The sequence below is a fragment of the Pezoporus occidentalis genome, unplaced genomic scaffold, assembly GCF_034315485.1.
Source record: "Pezoporus occidentalis ecotype Australia unplaced genomic scaffold, CSIRO_AGI_Poc_V1 ctg85, whole genome shotgun sequence".
Taxonomy (NCBI): Eukaryota; Metazoa; Chordata; class Aves; order Psittaciformes; family Psittacidae; genus Pezoporus; species Pezoporus occidentalis.
In genome coordinates this window covers 760669-781967 of record NW_026916212.1, presented here as the reverse complement: position 1 = coordinate 781967, position 21299 = coordinate 760669, and the positions used below count along the sequence as shown (strand labels likewise).

The 21299-nt window shown below is 35.8% G+C and overlaps 1 protein-coding gene across 5 annotated transcripts in view; it reads right to left on the bottom strand.

Annotated features, from left to right (window-relative positions):
- ARL15 (ADP ribosylation factor like GTPase 15) overlaps positions 1 to 21299 on the bottom strand; it is a 221690-nt gene that overhangs the window by 107670 nt on the left and 92721 nt on the right. The gene's annotated exons all lie outside the window — the stretch shown is intronic.

Below are 21299 nucleotides of genomic sequence, written 5' to 3'. Positions count from 1 at the left end.
TTGAAGTCTTGTAATTTAAACAGCAATGCTTACAACCTCGAAGCATGCTCCTACAAACTATGTAGCATCTTTCAACCATTTCAGCAAAGATGGTTTCTAAGAAGATGGTAGCAAGAACTGTTTGCTGCACTGGTGTGTCTAGCACGGTAACCCAATTTCAGGGCATTACGTAGGTATCTTACATCTTTCCTTGTACAAACTAAGCTGAATTGCTCAAATATGGATGACCTGGAAACAAGCATCATGCAGTTGGTGCTCTCAACAGCTTATGTACACCTATGCTCATCTTAATGATGAAAATCAGCAGTTGGAAAGGTCATGACTGAGACCTCCCAGGATGATGAAGAAGAGCTGCTAATCATGCCACAAGTTATGCAACTGCTGGGGGGGGGGAGTTGAAAAACCAAAGCAGATTGCTACAAAGACAGGCCTATGTAGAACAGATAAATATCTTTATAACTGTAGGGATAAATACTTACCTGTATGCACAGGTACATCAGACAGAGACAGACACTCTTCTCCTCAGGGGAAACTCAGAACCATGACACACTGTGTGCATTTTGCTCTACATGACCACCACACACCTTCCTATACACTGGGATCTGACTCATAGATTAATGAAAGACAGATTATCCGTGTTAATATTCTGATAACATTATGACAATGGGGTGAAAGGATAAGCACATAGGAAATAAAAGGGGAATACTTCTATGGATCACTGCTTCTTTTGCAAACAGAATTTTGGGATAACAAATTCCTTGGAGAAAACCTTCTGCACAGGAATTTTCCTATTCAGGTCATGTAATATTACTAATCAATAAATAACATTCTGAGGACAGCTGAAGAACAAACACCTGGTGCAAAACACGCCATAATACGGGAGCTGTTTCTTCCGAAGATATGATGAAATATTCCAAATGACACAAATGTCCTCCTACAACTCCTTCTGAACTCAATGCCAGGACATGTTTGGTTCCTGCTTGTCAAGTTCATTTTCTCCTTTCAACAAACACCTCATACAAAAAATATCCTTATTAATTAATGTTATTATTCCATAGCAACTTCCTTTACACTGTCACAACAGAGATCTGTCCCATCATAACGAGATTACGTAAAATACGTATCCTCCTTAGTTGTATAACACCACCTAAAACAGTATTTACATAAGCTTCTTTTACCAGTGATTTTTTTTCTGCACATGTATGCCTTTTGGACAATTGAGAATCTGAAGTTGCTTTCTGCAGCTCAAGAAGCTATTTTTAGGTCTTGTTGCTCCTTAACTCCTTAAAGGACTTATTAGCATTATTCAAAAAGATAGTTGATAAAGAACATTTAACTGTTTAACAATACTCAACAGACAGTTGATTATAGAAAGACATGTCAGTGCACATATGGCAGGCGGATAAATTATGCACATCTGGATTACTTTTGGCAAGAAACACAGCTAAGTGTCTAACGCCAAGTTTAGCAATCTGTCACTATCAATATGTGCATTTATTTAAAAGACGTCAAGGATTCAAAGTCATATTTTCTATTTCTTCATAAAAGTTCCAGCGCTTCATGAGACGGCAAAGCAGGTGACAAAACACATTGCTTAAATTGCCAAAGGCTGTATAAACAGGGATAATTCTGAACTCGCCAGGCATATAGAAGTAGCCAAATTTTCAAGTCAACCCTATTCCTCATTAGTTTTTACTAATGTCTAGTATATAGAGGAGGCATATAGTCAAGTTCTGAGTAGCCAGCCTCAAAATTTAGCTGAAAATCATTAAAATAATTTGTTAAATTCAAAGAAAATTAAGCAAAATTAAAATATCATAAAAGTTGCAATTACAATTTCATTTGTAACAGTAATTGCTTATTTTTAGTGATAGTTTAATACGAAAATACATCACCCCATATTTAACTTTCTCAGCCAGAACAAAATAACAGTAGTAGCGGTAGACAGAATTTGCATCACCTTGAAAGGCAAGCATACAACAGAAGGTTGAGAAGTCATGATTGTTCTTAGTTTAAATTTAATGCAAATAGACAAAACAGAAAAACTCCAATAGAAATGGATTAATATTTGCCACAGACACCAACAGTCATATAAAAACAAATTCGGTGACTAAAAATCCAGAACTATTTTTCTCAAAAGAACAGAGAGTATGACCGACAAGACCTTTGTGAATCCAGAAGCATTAAAAAAATATGAAAATCAAAATCAGATTTTGTGGCAAAAAGCCTACCTGCTTTCTTAAGGATCAAAATCATTTAACTCATGCTGAAAAAGTGGAGAAGAGAAAGAAGTATTAACACTGCTTAACATTTTTCACGCAAAAAAAGCTACAAAAAACATCTAAGAATTCCAAGACTGACCACTGCTTAAGAGAAGGTGAAACCCCCTTTGGCTGATGGTGCTGTTTCTTTTCAATAAGAAATTCCATTCAGCTGTAGCTGAATGATCGTATTAGACTCATCCACAGTCCTCTTATGAATTATATTTCTTAGGGGAACGAAACCTAATTCTGTCTTATTTACACTGGCTAGATGTACAGAGAGACAACAATAAGCCTGCATAAGGAAATTTAACTCTTATATTTACATGCTTGACTTCATTTAAAAAAGTTAACTTTTGTGTGTTTTTTATGCAAAGTAACATGTTTTCATACTCTTATTAGCGTATGAATACATGAACTGTGGAAACATTTTTATTTAGTTGTAAGAAACCCTTAATTATATCCATAAGAAATGGACATTAATTGAAATGTATAATAATATTTATTCTAAGTACTTAACCAAAGTAATGATAATATTTGCAGTACTAAAATAAAACAATTTTGGACTATATTTCAGGATCTAAACCTTTGACGTATTTTCTATAAAAGTAGTCACCATTTACATTTTATTTCACACACAGATCCCCCAGTATACACACACACAAAGGTAAATCACCAGCCACAACATTTTACATTTTAAAATAAGGAATTGATTCACCATCATATTGAACATTAAATCTAAAGCCAAGAGCGAGATTTAAAGTAGCCAAACGTGAAAAAGAAAAGTTGGAAGAAGCCAGCAAAGAGACAGTAGAATTATTTTCCTTCCTTATGGGCAATCTCTCCTCTGGTAGGGGCATAACTATCACACCACTGGGGCTGTTGGGACAATAAGATTTCACACCAGTCCCAGGACAAACACACTAGGCAGCAAGAATTCATGTGGGCCTTCGAGAGGTGTACTTAAGATGGCTTTCTGTTTGTTTCTTCATTTCCATTTACCTGTTGGTTCACTTCCTAGTGGATTATGGTACATGTTTCTCACAATGAATAATCTACTTCTCCTCTCCCTAAAATTTTCACTCTTCTTGAGTACTAAAAGTGCAAAATTTGGTAGAACCGTTTCCCATTGCAGAAGGAAGACTTGAGAAATTCTCCTGAAAAGCATGCATACGGCAATATGAGCAGATTCTTAATTAAACTGAATTGAAAGTCTCTTAAAAAGCATGAGTGCAAAGGGCTGCCTATCAGGACAAAACTCTTAAACAGCACTGAAATGGGTAAAAAACAAGATGAACAATGCAACAGGTTAGTTATAATACAATACAGTACATTCAGTATGGGACATGATGTGAATTTGTTATGTGCCAGCTAGAATAAACAGACAGGAAACTTGATAACTTCAGTTGTACTGTATTTCACTTTAAAATGCTTTCAGTAGATTCACGATAGTTTATTCTGTGTAAGAGTGGCTTTTTTATTGCATAAACATGTTAAAACTCAAATCAAATTTGAGTACATACACTGAAATGACTTGAACACTGAACTCTCTACCAGCAGAGGGGGAACCTCTATTGTTTCTTTCAACACACTCCAAAGGCAGTCTTCTAAATCCAACAGTTAGCTTCTAAAGCATTCTTTTTATAAATCTCACATACAGGACTAGAAAAATACTCTGATTTCCCATGGTCTTTCGAGACAGACACTTAAGTTGGCTGATGGCTCTCATTGCTTTTATCACTCTATCAGACAGCATTTTTAAAGCTACTTCCAAAATTTCAATGTATACCAGCATGAACGTATGTTAAGGGAATTGTATAAACTCAGATTCTTGACCCTTGTTTTAAATGACCTCTTATCAGTTTAAAAAAACTCATTTCAACATCAAAATCTTTGGAGCTTTCATTTTCTGACACAGAAATCAACATTTCTTTCACCTGTACTTGGTGTCTCCAAGTTATTCGAAACTACAGATTATCATTATCATCCTACAACATTTATTAAGACTTTCCTATATGCATGTAAGCTGGACTGCAGAAATAAACTACTTCCACAAAGACAACTACAGACTTGTACAGCAAACAATAAATGAACCTGTATTTCTTAACACCTCAGTATAATTGTAATGATTTCTCCCGCTCCAAGTAACAACTGTCATCTTAATTTCTCTCCATCAGAAGCTCTCTTTGGATTAAAGGAAACTGTGTTACCCTATGAAACAACCGGCAATTATCTTGCATGACAAAAAAGAATTATATTATGGTATATTAATTGTCAAAAATATAACTTCTTTATGCCAACAGAAATATTGTAGACAGATTCTTCCACTTTTCTTGTTTGTTTTTTGTTAATGGAGCTATGATTAAAAGTAGTCTTAAAGAGCCACACAAGGTAAAGTTCTATTTTAAAGGGTAAACATTTCAAGGGGTAAAATGCTCTTCTTACTACAGGATGAGCGTCCTGTTAACAAAACAAAAAGACCCAAATCCCCAGCTAACTTTGGCAAAATCTAATCTGAGTGCTTAACTGTGCCATTACGTTGTGCTCAAACAAAACTTTGATCATAAATTCCTTTTCTGAGACCAAAATGAATGATAATAGGAAGGCACTTTTTTATGGCAGGGCAGCTCTGCTAAAGCTTTCAATAACCATGTCAGCTCCCAAGGGCTTTAATTTGCTTCTGTAGCGGCCTTTGTTTTTATCTTTAAAGAATTCAGTAGCTACATGATACACACATACCTAATTTATTTCTTTTCAGTATACTTTGGTAAAATTTTAATTGCTCTAAGGCACACATTTGTGAGGGCAACAGTCACCAGTGCAGATCTGCAGAGCACCAGAGACAGGTGAGACTGAGCTTCTGACAAGGAGTCCCAAACACCAACAGCTTCAATTCTTTGGGGGAGGCAAACACATGAGCACAGCTCTCATCTTCTGGTTTTTAGGCTTCCTCTTCCCACTCAGTGCTTGCTGACACTAACTGGCACACTCGGTCGGTAAATATGCTTTTCTCTGAAAAACTATTTTCATGGGGGGGGGGGGGGGGGGGGGGGGGGGAAGGAATTTTCTAGGACTATAGTTTTCTTTTCTGCTCTTCATCTCTTCTCCCTTGTTGTTTGCCTGTCAAATTTAAGATGAAATACTCAGGTCTGCAAAGACAAGCAGGAGATTATTACTGCATGACAAAAATAAACCTTGTATTTTCTAACAATAGCCTGCCAGCCTCCGAGAGAGTCTATAAGAAACATGTGGCTTGGCACTTCCAAAGCAAAACTTTAGATACTATGTGTAAATAATAATGTTTTCCTAGTGCTATGAAATACAGAAAAGCTGATATGGCCCTAAAACACAGTACCATAGCACAGAAATCTTGCAAGATCCACTACCTAGCACACAGTTTAAAAGAAAAGTAGAATGGGATTCTTGGAAGATTTCTGGTCCTGAACCATGCTTGGCATTAAAAATTATGCTGATGAGGTTTTATTTCTTATATAATCCTCAATGCCTCAAAGCTCATGAACAGAAAGGTTATAATGGTGGTATCCACAATTCTTCCTCTATAGGAACAGCAAATATTCTACTAACAGCATAGTTACCTAAAAATGAAACTCCTATCCTCCTAAAAATCAAACTCCTATTCCTCCTATCACCAGAAATTAAGACTTTCAGAGTGTTTTCAAGTAAGATAATTATAAACATTGTGGTGATGAATAACTGTCCACACTGTAACAAAAGCTGCATATAGGAAAACATTTCTCCATTTCCAAGCACTAGACAAAGCAGTCATCTAAGCACAGTCTGAAGATGCAACAGAGGACTTTGATAGAGGCTGTGAGACTTTTGGTCCTGATCAGATCTACCGCTGTTGTAGAGGTACAGCAGTTGTCCAGAGTGCAGTCAGCTGAAGAATGCTAAATCTGTGGAATCCTGTGGTGTTTTGCAGGGTCTCTGGCAGAGTTTTCCTGCATTTCTATAGAACTACATCAGTTTCTTGCTGAGTCTTTTGTGGAGCTCAAGCTGCAAATTCTTTTAATAGGTACAGGATTGCCACACTTTTCAGCAGTAATACTTTACACCAGTCTTCACAAAACTCCCAAAAACTTGACTCCTGAACAGTCTCATCAGTCTATATTAAGAACAAAGTAACTGATGAAGCAACAATTAAGGTCCAAAAAAGAGAACTGAGAATCAGATTTAAAGGTTTCTTTTTCATCTCGGGAAAAAATGCAGAATTTTATCACGCTTGCAAACAACACCACTACACTAGCTGAGACTACTTTTTGCCTATTAATACAAAATTAAAGACTTGGTATCTATTAGCACTTACACTCTGTACATTAACACTTATATTATGAATATTAGCACCTACATCCTTATTAATTCTGAAATACTTCCAACTTTTTTTCTTTTTTGCATGAAAGATGAATTAAAAACCCATTAAGAACATACAGTCGAGCAAAAGAAATGGAAACAACAGAAATAATGAAAACAGTAACAGAGAATTTGAAATCTACAGGGTAAGAGAAATTTTTGGATTTCAGTGGGTATAACAGCAAAATGACCACTTCGGTATGGACTTCCCACATATCTAAAATGTATTTTATAGGGATGGTATTTCTGTATTCTTTAGCAGCATAGCCGAATGAACAAGGAGGAAAATGATCATACCAGTAGAGAATATTAAAGCACTGTAGAGCTCAAGAAACATTAGGCTTAGGGAACAACTCAACTGTTTCTAGATCAGACACCAGCAGTCAGAAGAAAGCTACTGGTCCATACTGAAATGAATAAAGTATGCAGAATAATTTCTTTACAACAGGTAACTAATTACGAGATACTGTATGTTATCTATGTCTTGGGTAACACAGGAATGCCATTTCAGAACCTCACAGGGCTATGCTTCTTTCCAATTACTACAATAAAAGAGAACCCAGACTCAAAATCATTTTCAAAGGGTCAAAAAAGGTTTTGAATGACACAACACTTAAAGTGTCAGAGCAGCACTAATACCTTTTTCAATTAATTTGCAACTATTGATGTCAAATGGGTTACAAAATGACAGGTTATGTAAGTATACTTAAAAATGTATTTTAAATATATTTGAATATAAATTCAAAGTTTAAATACAATCTTATTTCATAAAACAAAACTAAATTTGAGTCATGTGAAAATCTGTTTTTGTCAGATTTTTCCAGCATTCAATGTGGCTTAGTCAAATGGTCAACAGTGAGTCCCTGATAATCCTGACCAAGGCAAGTCAACTCCTTCTCCATTGCCTGATCACAATACCTGACAACACATATTGTATTATGAAGCATTTTCAGTTACTCACTGCAGGTTCTCAGAATACTTAAAATCATATTTCTCAGAACACAGACATCGAAATAATTATAAAATCCCAGGACCAGAAACCTGCCATAGTAGTTTATTGTTTCAATGCTTTGCATAACTTTTCCAGCCAAAGACAATATCATGACAGTAACTAACATAAGTAAGGTGAGGGACTCCATATGAGCACACCTCTTTGAGTAGATCAGGGTCTATGCATATAAAAGCACTGTGATGTTGACTGAATCACAGCCATCCTGGAAAAAATGATGGAAATACTCAAGAGTCATAGTAGCAACTAGCACACCACAGTCTTGCTCACTGTTCTAACTGTCCAACTTCTACATTAAGCTCTCAATTCCCGCTTCAGATTCAAACTCTCATTGGAATCACCAACAATTATATGGCCATTAGCTTTGTGGTTGTAGCAGACAGTCTACTAGTGCTTAAATTCTTGCAAAGTGAATAGCTGTCTGTTTACTTACGTCAAAGATGACATGCAAACACATTAAAAGACTTGGTATGTTCTGATACTACACTACTGTTATCAGTTAAACACCTAGTACAGGGAGCAAGATGCCTGAAAAGATCCACTTAGCCTTCTCCCTAAAAAACATGAAGGAAAGGGCAGTACAGTCCCAGATGTTCTGGTACAACAGTTTATAACAGAGGTAGCTCTTTAATTCAGGGTTGGGTTTTTTTTTGTGTCTGGGAAAAAAATGGAGTGCAAAGAACAGAATTACAATTATGAACCTGCAAATTCCAGAGAAGGCCAGCTTTGCAAAGTATCACACATCCCAACAACTCGATTTCTTGTCTCCCATCAGCTATGGTTCTACCTAGGACAATAGTGAAGTTCCTTGGCTTTCACTGCATCTGTTTTCTCCCTCCAACCACTCTCTGCCCTAAGTGGCTTCAACAGTGTTTTAGGGCACAGTCCTTAGCTATCTGGTCTCCTTCCCAGCAGAGCACTGGTTATGGCTGCAGATTCTGAATTTTATTGAGTGATTCTTAACATACACCACTCATTTTGCCTTCAAATGCCTTATGGATTCAGACCCATGCACAATCTGATTGACAGTACACGAAAGAGGGCTCAAGCACCAAACCAGAACTGAATCACACTAACACAAGGAAGCTCCACGTGCCCTACCACCAGACACAGATTTTAAAATTACCCAGGTTCTATCAAAAATGGAGATGCTGTTTTGCTGACCTACCCTTTGAACACAGCTCACTTCTAAAGTATCCATCCCTGATAGGGGTGAGGGACTTGATGATCTGCTGCCTTCTACATGAATAAAACCATCATCCAAATCCTGGGCCTTACTACTCTCAAGAGCAGACCCTCTAAGCTTTGACCTGGTTTGGCCACTAACAGCTATCTTTCTAACGCAATCATAGTGTCAAATAAATGTCAACAAACGTCAACAAACTAGTATGTAACAAAACAAAAACTTAATCCAGTGTTCCCAATTTAAAAACAGGCAATTCTTCAGTCAATAAACATTCCTTCTACACTACAAGTAAGTGAAAGGTGACTAACAGGCAGAAGACTTTTTAAATGCCTGGAGAGTTTGAGAGGGTTTGGAAAGAATATGCTTGCCAGAAACTGCTGGCAAGTACACTCCCTACAACAGCCGGCAATGGATATCCAAGCATACATTTTTGCTTCCTTTCCCAGACACAGTATTACCACCCCCACCTTCTTATTTATGGAGGGGAAGGGTGGCATTATTGAATTCATTTTCTTGGTTAGGCAAGATTTCTTCCTAATGCACAGAAGGAATGACTTCCAAAAGGTAGCAAAATACATCTGGGGAACATTTTAAGAACTTTTCACAGTTCCTAAAATCCAAATTGTTGGAGTCCATTGGCATAGCATAACACTCCATTTTTATGCAACGTACTAGCTACTGCACTCCCAGTTTAGAACATTTTTAGGGATATATTTCTCAAATACAGCCCAGAAACACAAATAATGACTTCATATAAATATAAGAAGGCACACCCATTTTCTTTGGTTAAAGAGCATCTGCAACTAGATTTATATTTTGTTTTTCCTATTTTGCTAAATCTTAATGGTTGCATCCCACCCAAGATGTGATCTAACTCATGACCACTTCACACCATTAAGGATTTTATGGTGGATAACCTGCAGAAACTGTAGCTTAACCTGCAGGAAGGTATAACGCTTTGCTGCATGTTACATATTGTGACATATGGATCAACAGAAAAAATTTGTATGTTGCATTTTAGCAACTCTATCACAAATTAGCGTCTCTGTATTACAAGAAATGCTTTCCTGAAAGACAATTATGAACTGGAAGGAAAATTTTCCAAGTGCCTGCATTTGGCCATATCCCCTCTTCTTTCATGAACAGTCTTCCTGAACCAAGCAACAATAGTTCCATCAAAAAAGATCTTAATCTTTTCATATAATACCTGGCAAGTTTTTGTGAAAACAATTTACATGGCAACAAACCTTTTGTGCTTTTTAAAAGAACTGCCATATACCATGTTACAAGAATTATTCACGTCTCTAAGAAATCCAACAAGAATATATTAAAGTTTACTGTGTTCTTCAGATGGGTAACATTTACTCTTCCACTGCCTGCAGCTGGCAGTATCAGTACATTAATCTATTCTTGGATTGACTTTCACTTACAAGCCAATTTTGAAATACTGCTCCAGTGTCTTGATACCCAAACACCCTTAAAAATTAGTCCAGCAAGAGGACATTAGTCTCTTCTCACTGACCAAATGCTTTGTAATAAGCAGATTGGCAGAGATGACTTAATTCAGACACACTGAGTAACTGAATAATTAAATCAAATAGCAGAGCTAATAAAGAGTGCATAGACACTGCACAGACAACATTATTTGGAGAATGGGCAGAACAGTAGTAAAGCTTAAGTGTGTTTTGATTCAGTGTTCTGATTTGTTAAACATTTTTCCAACATTTTATGCCCTAATAAATTTCCATTGACCAACATGACCTAAAGCTACAGAGAAAGCTAGTCAAGTGCAGACTTTCCTAGAATGTACCACCACCAAGTTGCTGCAACTAACCATGAGTTAAAATAATAAAGAAGGTGGAACTGCATTATAGTAAAATTTTTTGAAACTAGTCTTCAAGTCTCAAAACCACTAAGCTACTTTGAACATGGTACAGAGTTAATTTATTTTTAAACAGCACCAAAAATCCAATAATAAGTGAATTTACAATGTGATAAAAACAAGAGTGACACACTGGGAAAGTCACTGCGAAATGCAGCACTGCAGACAGAGAACATACTTTGTTTCCCATGTTCAACTGTCATGTAAACTTAAGTTTATCAGGAGGTAAAACTGTAACATATGTTCACTTGAAACAAAAGAGGCTCAAGATAAACCAAAAATAATCTGGCAGCACATACTAATACATAATCCAGGGCAAGTAAAAACCAAAACCAAAAGCTAATGTTCAACATGATTAGCCTGACATCTTACTGTCTTCCTTTTAACCAAGTCGAGACACTCCCTTAATGCCAATGGAATTATTTGAATGATCAATGAGAGCACAGCTCCTAAAGTCAGAAAAGAAAAATTCTATGAATTATGGTCAGCTGTTCTCAGACATTTACCTTTGTATACTTACAAGTTGTCATGAGACGCACAAAGATCAAGACAACAAACTGTCCACGTAGTACAATCTGAAAGCTAACACAGTTGTATGCCAGTTGTGGAAATCTGATTTTTGACAGCCATCAGGAGTAAGAATCAATTAGTGAAACTTCTGGTAGCAGACAGCAGAAAGTACTTTACCCCTAAGACCACCCATTTGTTTTATTACTTACTGCTTCAATGCACAATGATAATATAGTTAAAAGGCTGCATGTATTTCAATTTTTACAAAAGCCAGCCAGATCAGAAATAGCAATGACAGGAGTTTGCTATGAGTTAAAGCCTATCAGTGCAACAGCTTAAAAGGATATTCTGCATGGCAGTTGTACTCTTCAAATCATGGAGATTCAAGACACTGCTAAGTAAGTGAATGTAACAGAAGAAGAAATGTAAATTCAGAAATACGTAGCTCTAATTCACTCTTTTTGCAATTAAAAAGCAGCAATAAAAAAATCTGCAAATATTAGCCAAAGATGAAAAAGCTGCCAAGTCAAATACAATTGCTAGGAAACAGCCTTTTCTATTAAGAAAAGCAGTTTTTCAGAACACAAAGAGAATGGTGTTCTTTTGGTCTCTTGAGTTCATAAATGTAAATTTAAGGTGAATCTTTTTCAATTTCATGGCCAGTGGCATGAAGATTAGCGTTTAATTTTCATTCAAGAGAAACAATAAAGGATCTAAGAAAAAAAACAACATAAAACGCTGCAGAAGACTCCAATTTCACATTCCTGGGCAACTGGTGCTTGATTTTTATTTTGACATATATATGCATATGCGTATATATACAAGTGTATGCACTTAATAAAGACAAACAAAAAATTATATATTATACAAACACACGTACACATACACTCTACAGATCTCAAAATAAGCAGCACGGGCACATAATTAAGGGGTCCCCAGGGCTCATAAAGAAAGTACGACGACCTTGTTAGTGTTTGGCCTTTCTTTCGCACCCAGTCTCATTGTAAAACAGTCAACCATGAAAGTACTTTAAAAAGCTGGTTTTCTTCTTATATTTACAGCATGATTTTATAATGTACCTTTCATGTTTTAGAGAAGCTGGTACTTCTGTATATCTTCCTGGCAAATTCAACATGAACCACAAACTTTCTAATTTACAACTTTCAGAAATCTGAATGCTTTTGAATACCAGGATTTTCAACTTTGCAATTTAATGACAACCCTGCCTTTGGCCTTTCCTGACCTGTTGTGAAGTAAATCAGGCACACTAATGTGGGCTAACAAGTCTTTTTCACACTGTTCGATCACCCTGCATCTTTTTTCTCCACAGACACCGCCTCTCTCCCACTCTCTGTCTAGCCATCCTCCCTCAAAGCAAACAAAATGGTCACTGTAACCCTGCATTACTGCTCATTAGATCACAAGTTAGTCAAGTGGAACTGCCCGAGGTTCCCAAAGGAGAGCTATACTTCAAAAATCTGTCCATGTCAAATGAAGAAAAAACCCCTGAGCGTGGGGTCACCCAGATCAATGATCAAAAGAGACTGAGAATAGCGAAGGAAAAAAAAGAAAAAAAAAGACCTTTTTTGTTAAAAAACAGCCTTCTGTATAATAAATCAGAATACAAAGATACTAAGCTTTTCTCCCCCTTAACAACACTCCATTTTGGCTTTAAAATGGAATACCTTGTTTTTCAGAAGATTTTCTAAGAGTTAAGATGATTTTTTAAGTGCTAAGACTGAGATTTCAATAAACCTCAAAATTACCTTAATAAAATTAGCCAAAGAAATAATAATGGAAAATATTGTGGATTTTCTTTCCATTACACAAATATTTAATTATTCAAGAATGTAGTTAAAAGTCAATCTTCATTCAATTATGACTTTAATTTAAACAAATTATGCATTCTGAACTTCATTAGAAATGATACAGGTATTATTTCCACAGAAAAAGGTAGCCAACCAGAATTACATAGTTCTAACTCTTCTGGTACATGACAGATGTGCAGGCATGTGCAATACTTGAAGAATGTGCAGCACCATTCCTGTAGCTTCTGTCATCTTTTAAGAACATACAGCAATTTATTAAAAACAACTAAGAAAAAATCACAGAAAAGTCCAAAACAAACAAACAAAATTAAAATAGCAATTCTATCTGTAATTAATGAATTTTGATACACAGAACAGACCAAATTACTCAGTAACAAGTACTGGCTGTTTAACAAGGCTCTGCGCACACACGTACTTTTGAAAGCAATTTTGGATAGTCTCTACTTACACCTAATGAATGAAATATGACAACATTAACCCACAAAATGCATTTAAAAAAATCACATAGATAACTCATCTTATTCAAAATGAGTTATGCATTTTTAAAACAATAAATATACATTGTGCCACCAATGAAGACACTGCTGCAACTACTGGGACCCCAAGTGTTTCCTGCAATACTGGTGACAGAACATATTTTCATTTACACCCCTGAAGACCTTTATTTTTCTGCCATAGAGTAACTCAAATTTCACTCTCTTACTTCCTTTATCCTCAGTCACAAGTAGAGGCATAATTAGGAAAGAAGAACAAAGGTATCTAAATCAGAAGAGAGTATTTGGTTGTAGGTTTGTAGTTCATATATGGTCTGTTGCAAAAGCATTACTGCAACAGAACAAAGCTATAGAAAATAAAAGAAAAGAATCCTTAAAATACTCAAATGTTTTATAGAATTTCAGTAAATAATTTCTTAGCATTTACTGTGATAGTAAAATAAAAAACAAAATGAGAATGCAAATGTTGTAATAATACATTATGAAAAATATTTGAATTTTACAGAACAAACCTGTGTTGACAGAGAAACAGATGGGACAACTTAATTTTAAATAAATAATGAAGTCATAGCAAACCTATAACAATATATGCAGTAATCCCAATTATTCTCCTTTATACGTATGTGTGGGTAAGATGAACAGCCTTTTCAGAAAAGCTCATTCACTGATGCAGGTTGGGGTTTTGCTGGCTTTTTAACAGTTTGCTAGATTACTCACAGTGTATATTAGTATTTGAATAAAGAACTTCAGTGTGCATTAACTGTAAAAAAGGCCTACACACAAATATTGAGTCTTTAGTTTTAAAACAGTATTTCTGACCCTTGCAACCCCACACCTGAGCAGAACTTGAACAACCAAAGACAACAGAGAATATCAACAAAGTTACTGAGAAATTCCTCGTACACAAAGTCATGGGTTACTCAATGCACTGTCAAAATGGTATTTTTGTAAACGTTAGGAAAAAAAAAAAAAAGGAAATAAACCAAACCCCAAAAATGTATAAATCTGAATAATGTATTAACAGATTCAAGAAAAAAAAAGTCCTCAGTTTTTTAATTTTTTGCACGTTTGAGGTTTGTTATTTTGGGTTTGTTTGTTTGTTTGTTTAATAGGTTTCCTAGTTTATTTGTATGATCCTTCACTAACAATTCCTTTCCAGACCAACTAAAATTTTGGTCATTTCAGATTCCAGCAGAACAAGTTACTGTTTCATGTCAGACTGATGTAATAGATTTTCTAAACATGTAAACTATTTTAAGAAAACATTTATGCTTATAAAGATTCTGGCATGACTAATGATATGCCACAGTATCAACAAATCCTCATCAGAACAACGTCATTATATTCAAAACTCTGCTTCTAGTCTCACAGAGACTATTGTTCTCAGATGCTAGGGAGTGGGTAACTCATGTTCTTCCAGGGCGATGTCTGCATCTGCTACTGAATCACTGCAAGAAGGGCTGGGAGAATGGCTTCCCCTTTTTGAACCAAATGTCATTACGCACTGGATAGAAGAGATTTCTGTAGAAATAATGGACTCAGTTCTCAGCATCCATCCATCCCCACAGAAGGTGGTCTCCAATGGACTGCTTGAAGCAAAACTCAGCAGTACTCCATCTGCATCCTCCCTGAACTATGGGACTCTTCACAGATTTTGAACTTCCTGAACTCCCTTCCATTTTTCATTTCTGTTTCAATCCCAAATTGCTCTCTACTCATCTCTTCTGCTTTACTGCCAGTAAAGTCTTGGGAGAAGTGCACAAGATTTTGTCACCAGTCCCCTTCCATTCCTGCTGTTACTCCTTATGTCTGGATTATCCCATTTTCAAAAACTATAACATACTGTCCAACACTGAACTCAAAATTTAGGAACATTCTTTGATATTTGGCTTTCCTTACACCCATAGAGCAGCTGAGATTTTTACAAAAGCATAATGGCTTGAAAGAATCCTGGGGAGGGAAAAACCTAACCAAACAAAACCCCAAAAACTCAAAACAGTTCAGAACCGAGAAAGGATAGGAAAGGATTTCATCTCACCTTATAATAGTAGGTCTTTCCTTCTTGGTCTTTGACAACCGCAACACTGCCCCAGTAACATGCACCCAGAATGATGATCCCTTCCCTATCCTGTCACTTTGAAACCCATCATGGTTTCATGAAGTCTCACATGTATGCCATCATCTCCATGTCCAGCTCTCATGCAATCTCACCACCCTCACAGTCAAGAATTTCTTCCTAATATCTAATCCCAATCTCCCCTTTGTCAGTTTAAAGCCATTCCCCTTTGTCCTGTTATACCTGTCCTTGTAAAGTCCAGAATTCTTGTTGGCCCCTTTAGGTACCGGAAGCTGCTCTAAGGCCTCCCTGAGAGCCTTCTTTGAGCCTTCTCTTCTCCAGGCTGAACAAGCTCAACTCTCTCTGCCGTTCTTCGCAGGAGAGGTGCTCCAGCACCCTGATCATCATCATGGCCCTCCTCTGGACTCGCTCCAACAGGTCCTCATCCTTCTTATGCTGGGGGCCCCAGAGCTGAATGCAGTACTTACTTCTTTGTCAAGAGCAGGACTAGGAATTCACTATTCAGAGAAACACTTTTCTTTCTTAAATGAGCTACGTACATTGGTATTTGGAAGCTGCACTATCCATCTAAGAGTTATCAACAATTCCAATTGTTCTTTTGATCTAATAAAAATATATTGGGATTTTTATCTGCCATGGCTTTGTTTATAGTAAAGCATAATTTAAACAGAAACCCACATAAACAAAAAATTATTCTTACTGTTTGGATTCTTCATGTCACCATTTATTATAAAGGGATTTTCAGAAAAAGTAGAGCCATTCAAGATAAATTAATTTTAAAACCCTTTAAAATAATTTTACAGTTCCTTTTCAGATCATCTTAATTTCTTTTTTGCTCACCATTATTTCCTCCTATACTAGGACTCAAAGAGAACAGAAAAATCCAGTTTCTTCCAAGATTTTCAGTTTCTTATTTTAATTTCTTTATATGGTCACTTGCATTTTGCAGTAATAGATATTTACTACCCAACTTGCTATTTGTATGATCATTAAACTATGCAATGATTAAAGCAAATATGACCCGCTAAATATTTACATTGAACAGTCTTGCAACTGTATGAAATTGATGAAATTGTTTTGCTGTTCACATCTAGCTGGGATGTGAATCTATGCAGAGATTACTTTTTAAATTCTTTATCTTTGCATATTGTGTTTTATTTACATTATTTTATTTTAGAATCTTTTTGTACCTAAAACATCTTCCTAACAGGTCTGAAGAAATTCTGTAATCAGAACAGGAGCTCCTATGACACATGTAAATAAGAGTTACTTCTGCATTCTACAAGGCAGAATTAATATTTCCTAAGCATCAGTTTAATAATGTCCTCCTCTCCTGCAAATGTGTTCATAACTGAAGTCTGACAAATAACTCCTCTGTTCCTGCAATGGCCACAGTTGTGAAGGAAGCAGCCAATACTCAAAATAGCAGAGTCCAGCTCCAAAACAATCTTCAAATATCAGGGGATACACCTTGGACGAGAAGAAGTATTTGCAGTGAGGGGATTGCAAATATTAAGGTCATTAAGGTCACTATGATCTCAAAACAGGGTAGGAATCCATATTTTGGCTATTTGCTGCAGTAATCTGAAGATAGTTTCAGAAACAGTTTCTCAAGAAACCAAAAATCTGCCCCCGATTTAACTTTGCTATGCATGTCCTTGTCATAAAGTACACAGATTTGTAACAGCTGGTCTTTAAGAATTCGGATAGGTGAACTAATTAGAGAGGCTTGACCAGGGTGAGGATGGGACAGGCTGCAGAGAGAACCTCCATTTTCATTCTTGGTTTCGGGCTGTTTTTGTAGTGTCTGCTGCTGGAGGCATTATCTGCTCAAAACTGTTAGCTGAGACATGCTCAAGCATACTCACTGAAGCTAAACCTCCTTGGGTGTCACTGTTCAAAACAGTTTTCCAGACTGTTAAGTAATGATGTCTACAACTGGTATATTGACAGGATTTCCAAAAAGAAACCATTTTCCCCTAACTAGCTGAAACTACAAAAGGCTTGAACTATGGCAAATTATTATGAAGACGCCAAAATAAAAAGAAGTAATAACACCTTGGAATTAAGCCTGATATATGCAGTCAACTTGGCCCATAAAGCATCAGCAGGCCCAGACAGCACAGTTTCAAATGTGCTCCAGCTCCCTGGCACCAGTAAGAGCTTCCGCAGATACTGACAAACCTGGACATTCTCCTGAAGTGGTTATTTAGCTTTAAGACTCTTAAGGCATCAAAAAGACATTGCTTATCTACAAAATTATTTCCAGACATAAACAACAGAGAAGAAACTGGCAGGATAACAGATTATTAGCCCGCACATCCCTAAGGTGGCTCTTTTCACGAGAGTCATCCTCCATTTTTCTACTAGAAGAAAACCAAATTAAACGCTGTCCGTGACTCAAGATCAAAATGCATTAAAATATTCTCAGATAAATACATCACAATCTAAGTAAAACTGGGATCAACTTTTCACACTTCCTTTTGAAACATATTGTTTGTAATTCAAAGATATTTTTATTCTAGCTTTCTCGAAAAGAAAATCTGAAAGACCTTCCTCTGCAGTTTCACACACATATCAGTATCACAACTATAAAGTAAGAAATTGTAGACAAGAGGAAAAAAAGCACTTGTGATCAGTGCAGTCATTACCTTTTTACCCATCTTTCTGACAACAATATTTAGAAAGACAATACAATCTTAAAATAGACTGAGAAGACTTTTGATATACTGTCTACTAGCAAGCCTATGTTTTAAAAGTTCTAGCATTTTTTAAAATGGTAATTTAGAACATATATTCAATGGCTTCCCCTGGTACTGGTGATCAGCAACTTTTATATATAAAAGAAATCCATTAATTGCCTGCACTTTCAGATAAGTAAAAGAAAATGCAGCAAATGGTTATACTCTATGAATGTCTTTACATATGTGATCTTAGACTACAATAGTTCAGTTGGAAGGGACCTAGAATGATCATCTAGTCCAGCTACAATCTTGAAAACAGCCTTAAATATAAAAACCGAAGATACTCGCCAAAACCAACACGCTGCCAAACACGTAGCAGCTTCACCACCGAACTGGCAAAGCCTCCTCATCCAATTGTTTGTCCTTTGGCCAGTCCTTCATGGCTTCCACAAGTCTACAACAGATTCAGACAACTGTTTGTTTGCTCATCATAGCCTGTTCCTAAAATACAGTGGCTATGGACAACTTCCAATGCATCCTATCTGCGACTCTGAAATACTGCTCTGGCCTTGGAGGAAAGCAACTCTCAGCTTGTATACTGGTTCAAATCACAGGAATCCACTGCAATATCCAGCTTCCAATACTATTACACAAAGCAGCACAAATTCCAAAATAAAAATCAACCAGTTGGTAATCAAAGTAATGCTGCTGTTCCCTTGCAAAGCAATTTACAATGCTTTTATCACCATAAATCTCCTGTAATATTCTAAGCTTTTAACAGAAATCTGACTAATCAACAGTTGTTACAATCAGAAGCACTTTTGTGATGGAAAAGCAAAGCATATCCCATCACCAAGATATTTGTTAAAATATATATATGTAATTAACTACACTGGTTCAGAATTGCACCCTGTATTTAGGAAACAGTGGCCAAACGGATATGCTGCCATCTTCCATCAGCTAAGTAACTAAATTTATTTTCACTTGTAACTCTTTTTTTTCACTAATTCAGGAGATTTCCAAAACCGCAGTCAGAACTGACTTATACATGATTAATCTTCATCACTGTGATTTTAGTCTAAAAATTTTGCATCATACCCATCAACTCAAATACTTTCATCTGAGTTTTACAGTCTGGTTAATATACGCAGTCTTTATTTCAGCATGGCTCAGCTGAAATCACTTAGCAGCTATCTGAAACCACTTAAATATGTACTACTGTCACAGGAACAACAAAACTTACAAGGAACTTTGACATTGGGACATAAACACCACAGCAGCTGACATAAGAGAAGTAATAGGCACAACATTTAAATTGGCATCTTAATTTATGGTTTCAAGAATGAAATGTCAAGTTTACTTTCTTAATTTCATTTCAAAATTAAAAAAAAAAAACAAACAACAAACAAAAAAACCACACACACACACACGAAAAAAAAAACCAAAACCCAACAAAACAAAAAACTAGGAAACAGCCAAACAGCAACTGAACACAGGAAAAAAGGTTTACATTTACTTATTAGTATTTTGACTTAGTCTCTCCTGTAATTTTTCCTTATAACTTCAATAATGTGAAATACCCTACCCAATCGTGCCTAAAAAAAGAATTAGGTTAAATTACGTTTTATAAATTAAACAAGTTATTTAGATATTCTTACAAATAGCCATTATAGTTCTGAACTGAACTACTCATGACGTTGCTTAATATTTACAGCATGCATCTTCTACAGTATAATTGCTATCTGGAAATGGAAAAAACACATTAAAATAAAATAAAATAGAGAATTTTGAAAACCTGGAACAACTGTACTTCCCAACAATAAATATAACTAACATCTGCTGCAGAAACTGCTTGGCACTTGTACAGTTTTGTGAGGGATTTTTGTTGTAGATAAATATTTTTTCTACAATTCCTATTACGCACCACTCAACTCAGACATTTTCTTTAATTATACTCCAAGGAGTCTTTTCATATGCATTAAGGAAAGGGAATTTGTTGCACAGGAGAATGCATACATACTTCTAAATTTCATCTGTCTTCTGATATATAAAAAAGCAAGGAAATACCTACAGTTAATGGACTTGTTCTGCAAAAATTTTTAATAAAACACTTTATACTTAACATTATTTTTGTTAAATCCTGAAATACGCTATTTTTGAAATAAGGGAAGGTCTTATGATTCAGCATTTTACTTTCATTTCAAATATCTATATAATGAGGACAACAGCACAGCAAAGACTCTGGGAAAGCATACTGACCAAATAATGATCCCACTTTGCATACACAGCAAACATAAGGCATCATTTTTTTCAGGGACAAAAGAACAACTTCATGGCATTCTCCTTAGCTGCTTTTGTAACTCTGATCACCACTACTCTTAAGTAAAGCATTTCACAGACACATACTGAGTTCTTGATAGAAGGTTATTTTTCCTGAAAATATGCATAAGCTGTACACATTTAACAAAATTATTGCATTCAGCATTTCATAATGACTCAAAGCAATCAAGATTTGTTTGCTATGATAATATACTGAAAGATTTTATTTTTTTTTAAGGGCATGCAGTAGAAACATATTTGAATTATATTGTAAGCACGTAAAGATCTACTCCTCTGCTGAGGTATCAAGCAATTGGTAATGATGGATGAGGAGAAAATAAGGGTACTGCCAATAAGAGTACAAATGCTAACTCTAAACACGCAAAAGCTTCAGTTCAGGCTCAAAAGTCTATCCATGCAGGCTCAACTCCAAAACAGAGAGATACATGTATGATTTGCTGTAAAACAAAGTAACTGGCATTATATTCACTATTCTTATGAAAACAGACAAAGAACATTTCGTGAACATTATTTATAATCAAAATCCTCAGTTAACTTTAAACCAAGTTGGGCATTTTAAAAAAGAAAAAAGTAGTAAAAAAAAAAAACTTAAATCATGTGAAAAAAGCATTTCCATTGATGGAAACTGTAATCTATATTACTCTATGAAAAAAAAG